The sequence below is a fragment of the Panulirus ornatus genome, chromosome 3 (assembly GCF_036320965.1).
Source record: "Panulirus ornatus isolate Po-2019 chromosome 3, ASM3632096v1, whole genome shotgun sequence".
NCBI classification, from domain to species: domain Eukaryota; kingdom Metazoa; phylum Arthropoda; class Malacostraca; order Decapoda; family Palinuridae; genus Panulirus; species Panulirus ornatus.
The window spans coordinates 36,030,626-36,047,594 of NC_092226.1; the positions used below are offsets into that span (position 1 = coordinate 36,030,626).

At 41.2% G+C, this 16,969-nt stretch overlaps 1 protein-coding gene across 2 annotated transcripts in view; it reads right to left on the bottom strand.

Annotated features, from left to right (window-relative positions):
• LOC139762188 (cell adhesion molecule 1-like) overlaps nucleotides 1–16,969 on the bottom strand; it is a 440,794-nt gene that overhangs the window by 69,125 nt on the left and 354,700 nt on the right. The window lies entirely within an intron of this gene.

A 16,969-nucleotide genomic window follows, 5' to 3' on the forward strand; every position in this document is an offset into this window, starting at 1 on the left:
CACCAACGTCCAATACGGCTGTTCTTTTGGTGTTCATTTTATTTATTTATTTTGCTTTGTCGCTGTCTCCCACATTAGCGAGGAAGCACAAGGAAACATACGAAAGAATGGCCCAACCCACCCACATACACATGTATATACATATACGTCCACACACACAAATATACATACCTATACATCCCGACGTATACATATATATATATACACACAGACATATACATATATACACATGTACATAATTCATACTGTCTGCCCTTATTCATTCCCATCGCCACCCTGCCACACATGACATAACAACCCCTTCCCCCCTCATGTGTGCAAGGTAGCACTAGGAAAAGACAACAAAGGCCCCATTCGTTCACACTCAGTCTCTAGCTGTCATGCAATAATGCACCAAAACCACAGCTCCCTTTCCACATCCAGGCCCCACACAACTTTCCATGGTTTACCCCAGACGCTTCACATGCCCTGGTTCAATCCACTGACAGCATGTCGACCCCGGTATACCACGTCGTTCCAATTCACTCTATTCCTTGCACGCCTTTCACCCTCCTGCATGTTCAGGCCTCAATCACTCAAAATCTTCTTCACTCCATCTTTCCACCTCCAATTTGGTCTCCCACTTCTCTTCGTTCCCTCCACCTCTGACACATATATCCTCTTGGTGAATCTTTCCTCACTCATTCTCTCCATGTGCCTAAACCATTTCAAAACACACTCTTCTGCTCTCTCAACCACACTCTTTTTATTACCACACATCTCTCTTACCCTTTCATTACTTACTCGATCAAACCACCTCACACCACATATTGTCCTCAAACATCTCATTTCTAGCACATCCATCCTCCTGCGCACAGCTCTATCCATAGCCCACGCCTCTCAACCATACAACATTGATGGAACCACTATTCCTTCAAACATACCCATTTTTGCTTTCGGAGATAAAGTTCTCGATTTCCACACATTCTTCAAGGCTCCCAGAATTTTCGCCCCCTCCCCCACCCTATGATTCACTTCCGCTTCCATGGTTCCATCTGCTGCCAAATCCACTCCCAGACATCTAAAACACTTCACTTCCTCCAGTTTTTCTCCATTCAAACTTACCTCCCAATTGAGTTGACCCTCAACCCTACTGTACCTAATAACCTTGCTCTTATTCACATTTACTCTTAACTTTCTTCTTTCACACACTTTACCAAACTCAGTCACCAGCTTCTGCAGTTTCTCACCTGAATCAGCCATCAGTGCTGTATCATCAGAGAACAACAACTGACTCACTTCCCAAGCTCTCTCACCTACAACAGACAGCATACTTGCCCCTCTTTCCAAAACTCTTGCATTCACCTCCCTAATAACCCCATCCATAAACAAATTAAACAACCATGGAGACATCACACACCCCTGCCGAAAACCTACATTCACTGAGAACCAAACACTTTCCTCTCTTCCTACACGTACACATACCTTACATGTTCATGTTTTCCTTTATTCTCTTAATCATATGTCCTTTCAAAAAATTTCCTTTTCCGTTATTCTCCTACTCATGTGTACTTTCAAGTAGCCATCCCCAAAGTGAAATTCTCCTCCTAAAAGTATGGTAAAATTTTACCTAATGTTAAGTATAAAGCCCTATCTGAACAAAGCAGTTTATACTAGATCAATCTTTTGTTTACTCAGAGAGAAGTTTGAGTTCTAATGGCACACAAGAAAACTATGGTGACTCATGACTCATTTTATTCATCTTATTTTGCTTTGTCGCTGTCTCCCGCGTTTGCGAGGTAGTGCAAGGAAACAGACGAAAGAAATGGCCCAACCCACCCCCATACACAATGTATATACACACACGCAAATATACATACCTATACATCTCAATGTACACATATATATACACACACAGACATATACATATATATCCATGCATACAATTCACACTGTCTGCCTTTATTCACTCCCATCGCCACCTCGCCACACATGGAATACCATCCCCCTCCCCCCTCATGTGTGCGAGGTAGCAGCTAGGAAAAGACAACAAAGGCCCCATTCATTCACACTCAGTCTCTAGCTGTCATGCAATAATGCCCGAAACCACAGCTCCCTTTCCACATCCAGGCCCCACACAACTTTCCATGGTTTACCCCCGACGCTTCACATGCCCTGTTTCAATCCACTGACAGCACGTCAAACCCAGTATACCACATCGATCCAATTCACTCCATTCCTTGCACGCCTTTCACCCTCCTGCATGTTCAGGCCCCGATCACTCAAAATCTTTTTCACTCCATCTTTCCACCTCCAATTTGGTCTCTCACTTCTTCTCGTTACCTCCACCTCCAACACATATATCCTCTTGGTTAATCTTTCCTCACTCATTCTCTCCATATGACCAAACCATTTCAAAACACCCTCTTCTGCTCTCTCAACCACGCTCTTTTTATTTTCACACATCTCTCTTACCCTTACATTACTTACTCGATCAAACCACCTCACACCATACATTGTCCTCAAACATCTCATTTCCAGCACATCCACCCTCCTGCGCACAACTCTATCTATAGCCCACGCCTCGCACCCATACAACATTGTTGGAACCACTATTCCTTCAAACATACCCATTTTTGCTTACTGAGATAATGTTCTCGACTTCCACACATTCTTCAAGGCTCCCAGGATTTTCGCCCCCTCCCCCACCCTATGATTCACTTCCGCTTCCATGGTTCCATCCACTCCCAGATATCTAAAACACTTTACTTCCTCCAGTTTTTCTCCATTCAAACTTACCTCCCAATTGACTTGACCCTCAACCCTACTGTACCTAATTACCTTGCTCTTATTCACATTTACTCTTAACTCATATGAACTACAAATCAAAATCTCATTCTCACTTCTGTAGCTCATATATCTTTTGTTTTACCTTCAATTTTTCTTCTTTCCTGCTGAACTTTACACCAACTAAAATTACTTCTTACACTGATATGTGCACAATACCCTCACACATCATAATGCAATGGTCACAACAATGTCTAAGTCTCATCCAATGTACACCTGGTGTGACAGGTGCATCACTCAAATGAAAATTCTCTTTGAACAGAAGAATACCTATTGATGCATGAATTTTTGGCAAGTTATTCCTTGAAGCCTGGTCTCTCATGATAATCAAACTTTATTGAGATATATGGCAACCCTATGGTGTGTCTACTATAAGTGCACCAGTTCCCTACCAGCAGCCATACCAAAGGGTGGTGTGTGCTAGCCCTTTATAAATTTTCTCTTACAATCCCATCTTCCATCATGCAGTAAAATGGACTGTAAAATGTTTGTAAGTATTTATGAAGTGTTCGTACGTATGTCTTATTTTTCACTAGTTCCAATTTGCAAGCATCATTTAAGTGTGAATTATTTCTGTTGTATGTATGATCCCTCTATTCAAGTGATGTGAAGGGTTGTGAAATGCTGTTATAGAAGTGTGAGTCATATTTCAGGATATTTAGGGTATCATACTACATCACACTTGTTCACCCCATTACAATACCCTGCTACAAGCATGCATGTGGACAGCATCAGGATGTTAATTTATTTGCTGATAAACTTGACAATACCTCAGCATACTGTGAATCCAACTCTACGGATGATATCAACAACCTTGAATCTGATGGTTGTGATCAAATGCCCGAGTATGTTTTGAAGTCTTCTGGTCACTTAGCCTGGAGAAAAAAGGATTTTGCTGGGTACACAAACAGCATCCACAATATGACTTTCCCCCTGCTGTCTCTTCTCTCCAGCCATGGCCAAGTGGTGCACAGATATTGGAGATGATACAACCACCTATTCCTCATACCATCACTGTTGCCTAACCTAGAGCAAACCATGCCATACCCTCAAGCAAACAAAATCACACCAAAAGGTAGGAAAGTTATAAAATATATTTTCAATGTATTGACAGAATACTACAAAGATCATATTTCTCTACACTTCTAATATGTAGTATAACAGTAAACTATGTAATTAAAAGGGGATTCTTTTTTCAACACTTACAACCAAACTGGATACGCTAACAAATTCTAAAACCATCATAAAATACCTACAAATTTCTACTAACCAATGGAGTATTAAAAAACTGAAAAATTATAAAGCAATGTCCAAAACTAAACAGAGAGAATAATTTTGGATAGATTTCTCAGCATTCCATTTTTTTATCAATCAGCCTTAGTGTTAATCATATCAAATTTCTGATTTCACCTGCATATAACTTAAATTCTTTTGTTCTTTTGATATAAAACACACTTGGTTCTTTGTTGGCACAAACATGAGTTGATTTCATTAAAAACTAACTGCGTTACTTTACACAAAAATTCTGGTTTTATATAAGAAAAAACAATTTCACACAGAAAATTGTTGGCTTCTCAAGAAAAATTAATTGGTTACCAAAAAATCTTTCTAAAGAAATAAAGAAAGTATAGCGCAACTCTTCTGTTCTAGACAACCACAATTAATCCTGTGCATGGGAAGGGATAATGTTATCAGTAAGATGGAGTGTGAAGGCATTCACTGACTCACATCCATAGAGATCACAGGAAGCTTACTCTTTTAAGGTGAAGTCCATATGCTATCTAGGTTATTCAAAAAACATACTAAGTCTGCTCTATCCCCTGGGACAAATACATGACACAACCATCACATTCCAGCCTACAACAAATCCTTCACTTCAGTTGTCATATCCAGTATTCATTTGAGTGATGGATGCACATGCAGCCCCTGCATCTCATCTGAGCTAAACAATATTTCACGAAACCATAAAGAATGCTGTGGTTTGAGCTCCATTATAAAAAACATTGTTTAAAAATTCACCCTGTCAAACATATTTCAGGTAAAATTCAAACCCAGGGTAGGATGCCTGGCTAACTTGGCCACAATGAGGTCATAAGACACACACACCAGACCTTTGGGTTTTTTTGTGTGTCCCAACCTCATCTAGGTAGGGGCAGCAAGGACTTTCGTCTTATCAGGTTACAATGGTTGACATATGTGCCATCCTATTAGATTAGACCCTAGCATTATACTGAGGAAGTTGGAGGACCTCAATCCCCTGACATTTCTTTTAGTGAAATTATAAACATGTGCTGTGTGGTTGAATGTTACCCCAAGAGTGGATGGAGTTGTTTCCACATTATCCACTCATATTTCTTTTTAGACTTAAATTAGGAAATTTACAGACACTGTAAATGAAGTTGTTCTCTTGAAGTGCTGTGGAAACAATACATCTTTACAAAAGTACTTAAAAAATATTAAATATTTTTCACACGATTTCATGTAGGAATATGTCTTTCTTTTTCTTTCAAACTATTCGCCATTTCCCGCATTAGCAAGGTAGCGTTAAGAACAGAGGACTGGGCCTCTGAGGGAATATCCTTACCTGGCCTCGTTCTCTGTTCCTTCTTTTGGAAAATTAAAAAAAAACGAGAGGGGAGGATTTCCAGCCCCCCGCTCCCTCCCTTTTAGTCGTCTTCTACGACACGCAGGGAATACGTGGGAAGTATTCTTTCTCCCCTATTCCCAGGGATAATGTAGGAATATGTATTGTTCTTAAATCTAATTCTTAAAAAAAAAACTCAAACAGTTCAGGATAATTTTGGTAAAGGAAAAATCTATCAATCAGAACAAATTCTATCGAAAAAGATAGTCATGTCTGGTGCTACCATGAAGCACCCTGAAATTCAAATGTGAAACAAGTCTTACCACAAAACTCATAGTTACTCTATACAGGCCAACAAGATATCTATTGGCATCTTCCACCAGCCAGAAAATTCAAGAAATATCTAAATTTCAAAATTGGTGAAAGAAATTGGCAGTTCACAGCCAAAAATCATATAGGCTATGACGTAATTCCTCTAAGAATGAGAAAAGTTAACAACCTATCTCACCTAAATGATTTCCGACCATTTGCGTCCTCAGCAAAGGAGTGCATGATGCACAGGGAGAACACAGTCTGTGTTACTAAAATTGGACTTATGAAACATTCAAAGATACTATCAATTTAATGCTTACTCGCCATCTCCCACATTAGCGTGGTAGCGCAAAGAAACAAACGAAAGAATGGCCCAACCCACCCACATACACATGTATATACATACACGTCCAAACACGCAAATATACATACCTATACATTTCAACATTTTTTTTTTTTTTTTTTTGCTTTGTCGCTGTCTCCCGCGTTTGCGAGGTAGCACAAGGAAACAGACGAAAGAAATGGCCCAACCCACCCCCATACACATGTATATACATATGTCCACACACGCAAATATACATACCTACACAGCTTTCCATGGTTTACCCCAGACGCTTCACATGCCCTGATTCAATCCACTGACAGCACGTCAACCCCGGTATACCACATCGATCCAATTCACTCTATTCCTTGCCCTCCTTTCACCCTCCTGCATGTTCAGGCCCCGATCACACAAAATCTTTTTCACTCCATCTTTCCACCTCCATTTGGTCTCCCACTTCTCCTCGTTCCCTCCACCTCCGACACATATATCCTCTTGGTCAATCTTTCCTCACTCATTCTCTCCATGTGCCCAAACCATTTCAAAACGCCCTCTTCTGCTCTCTCAACCACGCTCTTTTTATTTCCACACATCTCTCTTACCCTTACGTTACTTACTCGATCAAACCACCTCACACCACACATTGTCCTCAAACATCTCATTTCCAGCACATCCATCCTCCTGCGCACAACTCTATCCATAGCCCACGCCTCGCAACCATACAACATTGTTGGAACCACTATTCCTTCAAACATACCCATTTTTGCTTTCCGAGATAATGTTCTCGACTTCCACACATTCTTCAAGGCTCCCAGGATTTTTGCCCCCTCCCCCACCCTATGATCCACTTCTGCTTCCATGGTTCCATCCGCTGCCAGATCCACTCCCAGATATCTAAAACACTTTACTTCCTCCAGTTTTGCTCCATTCAAACTTACCTCCCAGTTGACTTGACCCTCAACCCTACTGTACCTAATAACCTTGCTCTTATTCACATTTACTCTTAACTTTCTTCTTTCACACACTTTACCAAACTCAGTCACCAGCTTCTACAGTTTCTCACATGAATCAGCCACCAGTGCTGTATCATCAGCGAACAACAACTGACTCACTTCCCAAGCTCTCTCATCCCCAACAGACTTCATACTTGCCCCTCTTTCCAAAACTCTTGCATTTACCTCCCTAACAACCCCATCCATAAACAAATTAAACAACCATGGAGACATCACACACCCCTGCCGCAAACCTACATTCACTGAGAACCAATCACTTTCCTCTCTTCCTACACGTACACATGCCTTACATCCTCGATAAAAACTTTTCACTGCTTCTAACAACTTGCCTCCCACACCATATATTCTTAATACCTTCCACAGAGCATCTCTATCAACTCTATCATATGCCTTCTCCAGATCCATAAATGCTACATACAAATCCATTTGCTTTTCTACGTATTTCTCACATACATTCTTCAAAGCAAACACCTGATCCACACATCCTCTACCACTTCTGAAACCACACTGCTCTTCCCCAATCTGATGCTCTGTACATGCCTTCACCCTCTCAATCAATACCCTCCCATATAATTTACCAGGAATACTCAACAAACTTATACCTCTTTAATTTGAGCACTCACTCTTATCCCCTTTGCCTTTGTACAATGGCACTATGCAAGCATTGCGCCAATCCTCATGCACCTCACCATGAATCATACATACATTAATTAACCTTACCAACCAGTCAATAATACAGCCATCCCCTTTTTTAATAAATTCCACTGCAATACCATCCAAACCTGCTGCCTTGCCGGCTTTCATCTTCCGCAAAGCTTTTACTACCTCTTCTCTGTTTACCAAATCATTTTCCCTAACCCTCTCACTTTGCACACCACCTCGACCAAAACACCCTATATCTGCCACTCTATCATCAAACACATTCAACAAACCTTCAAAATAATCACTCCATCTCCTTCTCACATCACCACTACTTGTTATCACCTCCCCATTTGCGCCCTTCACTGAAGTTCCCATTTGCTCCCTTGTCTTACGCACTTTATTTACCTCCTTCCAGAACATCATTTTATTCTCCCTAAAATTTAATGATACTCTCTCACCCCAACTCTCATTTGCCCTCTTTTTCACCTCTTGCACCTTTCTCTTGACCTCCTGTCTCTTTCTTTTATACATCTCCCACTCAATTGCATTCCTTCCCTGCAAAAATCGTCCAAATGCCTCTCTCTTCTCTTTCACTAATAATCCTACTTCTTCATCCCACCACTCACTACCCTTTCTAATCAACCCACCTCCCACTCTTCTCATGCCACAAGCATCTTTTGTGCAATCCATCACTGATTCCCTAAATACATCCCATCCCTCCCCCACTCCCCTTACTTCCATTGTTCTAACCTTTTTCCATTCTGTACTCAGTCTCTCCAGGTACTTCCTCACACAAGTCTCCTTCCCAAGCTCACTTACTCTCACCACCCTCTTCACCCCAACATTCACTCTTCTTTTCTGAAAACCCATATAAATCTTCACCTTAGCCTCCACAAGATAATGATCAGACATCCCTCCAGTTGCACCTCTCAGCACATTATCATCCAAAAGTCTCTCTTTCGCACGCCTGTCAATTAACACGTAATCCAATAACGCTCTCTGGCCATCTCTCCTACTTACATACGTATACTTATGTATATCTCGCTTTTTAAACCAGGTATTCCCAATCACCAGTCCTTTTTCAGCACATAAATCTACAAGCTCTTCACCATTCCATTTACAACACTGAACACCCCATGCATACCAATTATTTCCTCAACTGCCACATTTCAACATATACATATATATACATACACAGATATATACATATATACACATGTAAATAATTCATACTTGCTGCCTTTATTCATTCCCATCGCCACCCCTCCACACATGAAATGACAACCCCTTCCCCCTACATGTGCATGAAGTAGTGCTAGGAAAAGACAATTAAGGCCACATTCGTTCACACTCATTCTCTAGCTGCCATGTAATAATGCACCGAAACCACAGCTCCCTTTCCACATCCAGGCCCCACAGAACTTTCCATGGTTTACCCCAGATGCTTCACATGCCCTGGTTCAATCCATTGACAGCACATCAACCCCGGTATACCACATCATTCCAATTCACTCTATTCCTTCCACGCCTTTCAACATCCTGCATGTTCAGGCCCCGATTGCTCAAAATCTTTTTCACTCCATCTTTTCCACCTCCAATTTGGTCTCCCACTTCTCGTTCCCTCCACCTCTGACACATATATCCTCTTTGTCAATCTTTCCTCACTCATTCTTTCCATGAGACCAAACCTTTTCAAAACATCCTTTCTGCTCTCCCAACCACATTCTTTTTATTACCACACATCTCTCTTACTCTTCCATTACTTACTCAAACCACCTCACACTACATATTGTCCTCAAATATATCATTTCCAACACATCCACCCTCCTCTGCACAACTCTATCTATAGCCCACACCTCGCAACCATATAGCATTGTTAGAATCACTATTCCTTCAAACATACCCATTTTTGCTTTCCGAATCAATGTTCTCACTTTCCACACATTTTTCAATGCTCCCAGAACTTTTGCCCCCTTCACCACCCTGTGACTCAGTTCCACTTCCATGGTTCCAACTGCTGCCAAATCCACTCCCAAATATCTAAAACATTTCACTTCCATCAGTTTTTCTCCATTCAAACTTACCTCCCAATTCACTTGTCCCTCAACCCTACTGTACCTTACAACCTTGCTCGTATTCACATCTACTCTCAGCTTTCTTCTTTCACACACTTTACCAAACTCAGTAACCAGCTTCTGCAGTTTCTCACATGAATCAGCCACCAGCGCTGTATCATCAGCGAACAACAACTGACTCATTTCCCAAGCTCTCTCATCCACAACAGACTGTATACTTGCCCCTCTTTCCAAAACTCTTGCATTCACCTCCCTAACAACACAATCCATAAACAAATTAACCATGAAGACATCACACACCCCTGCCGCAAAACGAAATTCACTGAGAACCAATCACTTTCCTCTCTTCCTACTCGCAGGCAGGCCTTACATCCTCGAAAGAAACTTTTCACTGCTTCTAGGAACTTACCTCCCACACCATATACTCACAATACCTTCCATAGAGCATCTCTGTCAACTCTATCATATGCCTTCTCCAGATCCATAAATGCTACATATGAATCCATTTGCTTTTCTAAGTATTTCTCACAGACATTCTTCAATGCAATCACCTGATCCACACATCCTCTACCACTTCTGAAACCACACTGCTCTTCCCCAATCTGATGCTCTGTACATGCCTTCACCCTCTTAATCAATACCCTCTCATATAATTTACCAGGAATACTCAACAAACATATACCTCTGTAATTTAAGCACTCACCTTTATCCCCTTTGCCTCTGCAGAATGGCACTATGCATGTAATCTGCCAATCCTCAAGCACCTCACCATGAGTCATACATACATTAAATATCCTTACCAACCAGTCAACAACACAGTCACCCCCTTTTTTCAATAAATTCCACTGCAATACCATCATAACCCGCTGCCTTACCAGCTTTCATCTTCCACAAAGCTTTTACTACCTCATCTCTGTTTACCAAATCATTCTCCCAAACTCTCTCATTTCGCACACCGACTCGACTAAAACACCCTATATCTGCCACTCCATCATCAAACACATTCAACAAACCTTCAAAATACTCACTCCATCTCCTTCTCACATCGCCACTACTTGTTATCACCTCCCCATTAGCCCCCTTCACCAATGTTCCCATTTGTTCCCTTGTCTTATGCACTTTATTTACCTCCTTCCAAAACATCTTTTTATTCTCCTGAAAATTTAATGATACTCTCACACCAACTCTCATTTGCCCTCTTTTTCACCTCTTGCACATTTCTTTTGACCTCCTGCCTCTTTCTTTTATACATCTCCCAGTCATTTGCACTATTTCCCTGCAAATTTCATCCAAATGCCATTCTCTTCTCTTTCACTAACAATCTTACTTTTTCATCCCACCACTCACTACCCTTTCTAATCTGCCCACCTCCCACGCTTCTCATGCCACAAGCATCTTTTGCGCAAGCCATCATAGCTTCCCTAAATACATCCCATTCCTCCTCCACTCCCCTTATATCCTGTGCTCTCACCTTTTTCCATTCTGCACTCAGTCTCTCCTGGTACTTCCTCACACAAGTCTCCTTCCCAAGCTCACTTACTCTCACCACTCTCTTCACCCCAACATTCTCTATTCTTTTCTGAAAACCTTAACAAATCTCCACCTTCGCCTCCACAAGATAATTATCAGACATCCCTCCAGTTGCACCGCTCAGCACATTAACATCCAAAAGTCTCTCTTTCGCATGCCTATCAATTTACTCATAATCCATTAATGCTCTGTGGCCATCTCTCCTACTTACACCCGTCCTTTTTCAGCACACAAATCTACAAGGTCTTCACCATTTTCATTTACAACACTGTCACACCCCATGTATACCAATTATTCCCTCAACTGCCACATTACTCACCTTTGCATTCAAATCACCCATCACTATAACCCGGTCTCGTGCATCAAAACCACTAACACACTCATTCAGCTGCTCCCAAAACACTTGCCTCTCATGATCTTTCTTCTCATGCCCAGGTGCATATGCACCAATAATCACCCATCTCTCTCCATCCACTTTCAGTTTTACCCATATCAATCTAGAGTTTACTTTCTTACACTCTTTCACATACTCCCACCACTCCTGGTTCAGGAGTAGTGCTACTCTTTCCCTTGCTCTTGTCCTCTCACTAACCCCTGACTTTACTCCCAAGACATTCCCAAACCACTTCTTTTTTCTTATCTTGGTTACATCCACACACATTTAGACACCCCAATCTGAGCCTTCGAGGAGAAAGAGCACTCCCCGCATGACTCCTTCTTCTGTTTCCCCTTTTAGGAATAAAATGCAAGGAGGGGAGGGTTTCTAGCCCCCCGCTCCCGTCCCCTTTAGTTGCCTTCTATGACATGTGAGGAATGCGTGGGAAGTATTCTGGCTCCCCTATCCCCTATCAACATATATATACATATACCTACACAGACATATACATATATACACATGTAAATATTTAATACTTGCTGCCTTCATCCATTCCCATCGCCATCCTGCCACACATGAAGTAGCACACCCACACACACACCCCACGAGGTAGCACTACGAAAAGACAAAAAAGGCCACATTCGTTCACACTCACTCTCTAGCTGTCATGTGTAATGCATCAAAACCACAGCTCCCTTTCCACATCCAGACCCCACAAAACTTTCCATGGTTTACCCCAGACGCTTCACATGCCCTGGTTCAATTTAATGACAGCACGTCCACCCCGGTATACCTCATCGTTCCAATTCACTATTCCTTGCACGCCTTTCACCCTCCTGTGTGTTCAGGCCCCGATTGCTCAAAATCTCTTTCACGCCATCCTTCCACCTCCAATTTGGTGGTCTCTTGCTTCTCCTTGTTCCCTTTACCTCTGACACATATATAATCTTTGTCAATCTTTCTTTACTCATTCTCTCCATGTGACCAAACCATTTCAACACACCCTCTTCTGCTCTCTCAACCACATTCTTTTTATTACCACACATCTCTCTTACCCATTCATTACTTACTCGATCACACTACCTCACACCACACATCGTCCTCAAACATCTCATTTCGAACACATCAACCCTCCTCCGCACAACCCTATCTATGGTCCATGCCTCACATCCATATGACATTGCTGGAACCATACCTACTATGGCTCTCCAAGATGACGTTCTTGCCTTCCACACATTCTTCAACGCTCCCAGAACCTTCGCCCCCTCCCCCACCGTGTGACTCGCTTCTGCTTCCATGGTTCCATCCATTGCTAAATCCACTCCAAGATATATAAAACACTTCACTTCTTCCAGTTTTTCTCCATTCAAATCTACCTCCCAATTAATTTGTCCCTCATCCCTACTGAACCTAATAACCTTGCTCTTATTCACATTTACTCTCAACTTTCTTCTTTCACACACTACCAAACTCAGTCACCAGCTTCTGCAGTATCTCACCTGAATGAGCCACCAGTGCTGTATCATCAGCAAACAACTGACTTTTCCCAAGCCCTCTCATCCACAACAGCCTGCATACTTGCACCTTTCTCCAAAGTCTTGCATTCACCTCCCTAACCACCACATCCATAAAGAAATTAAACAGCCATGGAGGCATCATGCACCCCTGCCGCATGCCAACATTCACTGGGAAACAATCACTTTCCTCTCTCCCTACTCACACACATGCCTTACATCCTTGGTAAAAACTTTTCACTGCTTCTAGCAACTTACCTCCTACACAATTTACTCTTAATACCTTCTACAAAGCATCTCTATCAAGCCCAGCTAATCAGTCTTACATAAAGAGAGGTACAAAAGGGAGGATGCTAGACCCTCCCTTACAACAATGAGGAAAAATCCAAAGAAGCAAGGCTCTTTACTTAATGAGATTATGCTTTCAGCAGTAACTTTAGTGAAACATCTCAAACCCAGCAACTCCCAAAACATGGCACTCACATGGGCTAATTCCTTGGGTTCTGGGAAGAGAAAAAATTTTCATAATCCTTCAAATAAGAGTACAAGATTCAAGAAAAGCTAAACAAAGAAATGTCACTAAAGCCTAATCAACACTTAAGTACATTAACTCAATTCCCTTCACATAATTACATTACATGAAGCAAGTGAAACCAGAACTGCTGCAAAGTCACCATAGGAAAATCAATACACAAGCACAGCAACTCTAATCCCTCTACCAAGCCCCTTGTCTGATGTCTCAAGTCTTACCTGAGTTTTGATAATACTCAATAAGCATTAAAAAAGCTCTTATTGTAAAAAGAGCTGCAAAACCTGCCTGCTGCCTCTCCTAAAGCATCAATCTCCTTAAAGCAAGATGAAATTATTGTTGAATACTCTTAAACCTAAACTGTAACCCAAGCACTTCATATATAACAACCTATATTTTGATATATATGGGACTGGAAACAAGGAAGAAATTTTTTGAAACTTACATAAACTTATTTACAGATACATGAAAGAGAAAACTCTAGAAGTTGGTATAGTTTTTCAACCTGCTGCCATGACCTCTTTGAATAATGTGCGCTCAATTTGTGAAAATTTCCAAAATTCAACAAATATTTACCCCTAAGGTTGATGTATAGGAGACACAGACTATGTGAATAGATAATGGGAAAGTTAAGCCTCACAAGATGTTGCATCCCCTAGCAAAAACATAACTGAAAATAACCATCATCACATCAATGCTTTTCATCTAAATAAAGGGATCTCCCAAAACCAATCCCTACATCCCTTTGTGGAACACTCTTATAGCTGTTGAACCAAAGTAATCTTTTAAGGCCACTACAGTCAATACAGCCAATAAAAATGATCCTTGCTCAAGTTTATTTTTTTTTTTTTGAGGGGGAAGGGAGTATTTTGGAAAGGGATTGGGGATAGCTTTTCTTCAACTCCTTATCAATATGAATGAAGTAACAGTTCAAAGGTTTTTGGAAAAGATGAAACAATATGGGTGAGAAGAGGGTGGTGAAAATACGTGAGGACGGGAAAGAGACACACGTGAAGAAATACTAGGAGAGACTGAATATTGAATGGCAAAAGGTGAAAGTAAATGAAACAAGAGGAGTGGATTATGAGGAAGTGTGTAGCATGCAAAGGTGGGTAGGAGAGAGGGTGGTGTGTGATGGGATGATGTAAAGTTGTCAGTGAAAGAAAAATAGGTGTATGGGCAGTACTTACAGGGATGAAGTGGAAATGGTTTGGAGATGTACAAGAAAAAGCAACAGGTGAAGAGAGAAAGATACAAGGGTTGAGAAAGAGGAAAATAAGAACTGGGGTGAACAAGTAAAATTCAGAAAAAGTAAAATGTCATGGAAGATTTATAGTGAGAAAACAAGAGAAAAAATGGGAACATAAATGAATGAGGCAAACGGGAAAGTTTTAGCAGGGAGTGATGAGGTGAGGGAAGGAAAATTTTGAAGGATTATTGAATGTGTTTGAAAGGATGACAGATACAGGGTGGTTGGGTCAAGATGATGTGTGAGGTGAGAGTTATGGAAAGTGGTCTGAGGAAGAGAGAAGTGGTAATGTCTATGCAAGATCAAATGTAGAAAGTTGGTTGGAGTGAATGATATTGCAGTTGAATTTCTTAAGAAAAGTGGTGACTGTGTTGCTGACTGATTAGGATGTTCAATGTGTGTTTAGATCAGGGTGAGGTGCCTGAGGATTGGCAGATAGCACATATAATGCCACTGTATAAAGGCAAAGGGGCCAAAGATGAGTGTTCAAACTACAGGTGTCTAAGTATATTAAGTGCACATGTACCCATTTAGTTGTATGGGATAATGGTAACTCGTAATTGAAGGCAAGTACAAATCATCAGACTGGGGAGGTTTCAGGAGTGGCAAAGTATGTGTGGATCAGGTCCTTGCTTTGGAGAATGTGTGTGAAAAATACTTATAGAGAAACAACGGCTTTATACGTGGCATTTATGAAACTAGAGAAAGATAAGGTTGACAGAGATACCTTGTGGAAGATCCTATGAATATATGGTGTGGTAGAAAAGATGCTAGAAGCGAAAAGTTTCTTTCAAGTTTGTGTGGCATGTGCACAAGGAGGAAGGGAAGAGTGTGAGTGGTTCCTGAAATTTGGTCATTGGCTGAAGTGCTTGTCGTCACAATGTCTTTATTTTGTCTATGAACAAGTAGTTGAGAGAGGTTACTGCGAGGATCATGGGGAGAGGGGCAGTATGTTGGGAGTGGAGGAGTCTTGGAAGGAAGTTAATTGTTGTTTGCAAAGGACACAGCACAGGAAGTAGATTTTAGAGAACAGCTGCAAAATTTGGTCACTGAGTTTGAAGGAGTGTATAAAAGGAGGAAGTTGAGTTGAAATGAAAAAAGCAAGGTTATTAGAACTAGCTAGGTAGTGAGACAGGTTACTTGAGGTGTAAGTTTGAACAGAGAAAATTTGGAGGAAGTGATGTGTTTTAGATACCTGGGAGTGGATATGGTAACAAATGGAACCACATAAGTGGAAGAGATTGAGAGGATGAAGGTTCTGGAGGAACTGAAGAATGTGAAGATTGAGAACTCATCATCTGGGAGTACAAAAAAGGGGGTATGTTTGAAGGTAAATTAGCCCCAACAATATTGCATGGATGCAAGGCATGAGTATTGCTATATGAAGGTGTATGAAGGAGGTTGGATGAACTGGGAATGAAATATGTGATGACAATATGTGGTGAAAGGTGATTTGATCGAGTAAGCAATAAAAAGGCAAGAAGTTATAATAAAAAAGTAAGTAGTTGAGACAGGTGAAATGGTTTAGACATGAGGAGAGAATAATTGAGGAGAGGCTGACAAAGAGGATGTATGTGTCAGAAGAGGAGGGAACAAAGAAAAAGAGGGGAGACCAAACTGGAGATGGAAGGACGGAGTGAAATTTTTTTCTTTTGTGTGACTGAAGCGTGAACATGCAGGAGGGTGAAAGATATGCACAGTTGGTCTGCAACAAGGGTATGTGATGTCACCATGGTTAGTTGATTTGTCTAGGGATGGGGTGGTAATGAAACTAATGTGAGTGTCAGGGCAAGTTTGCTGTCTGTTAGGGATAACAGAACCTGAGAAATGAGTCAGTTGTTGTTTGCTGATGATGTAGCACTGATGGTGGATTCAAGTGAGAAACTGCAGAAGTTGGTAACAGAGCTTGGAAGTGTGTGTGAAAAGAAAGATGAGGGCAATTCTGAATAAAAAGCTAGTCTATTAAGTTTTGCAAGGTTGAGGAACAGATTAGTTGG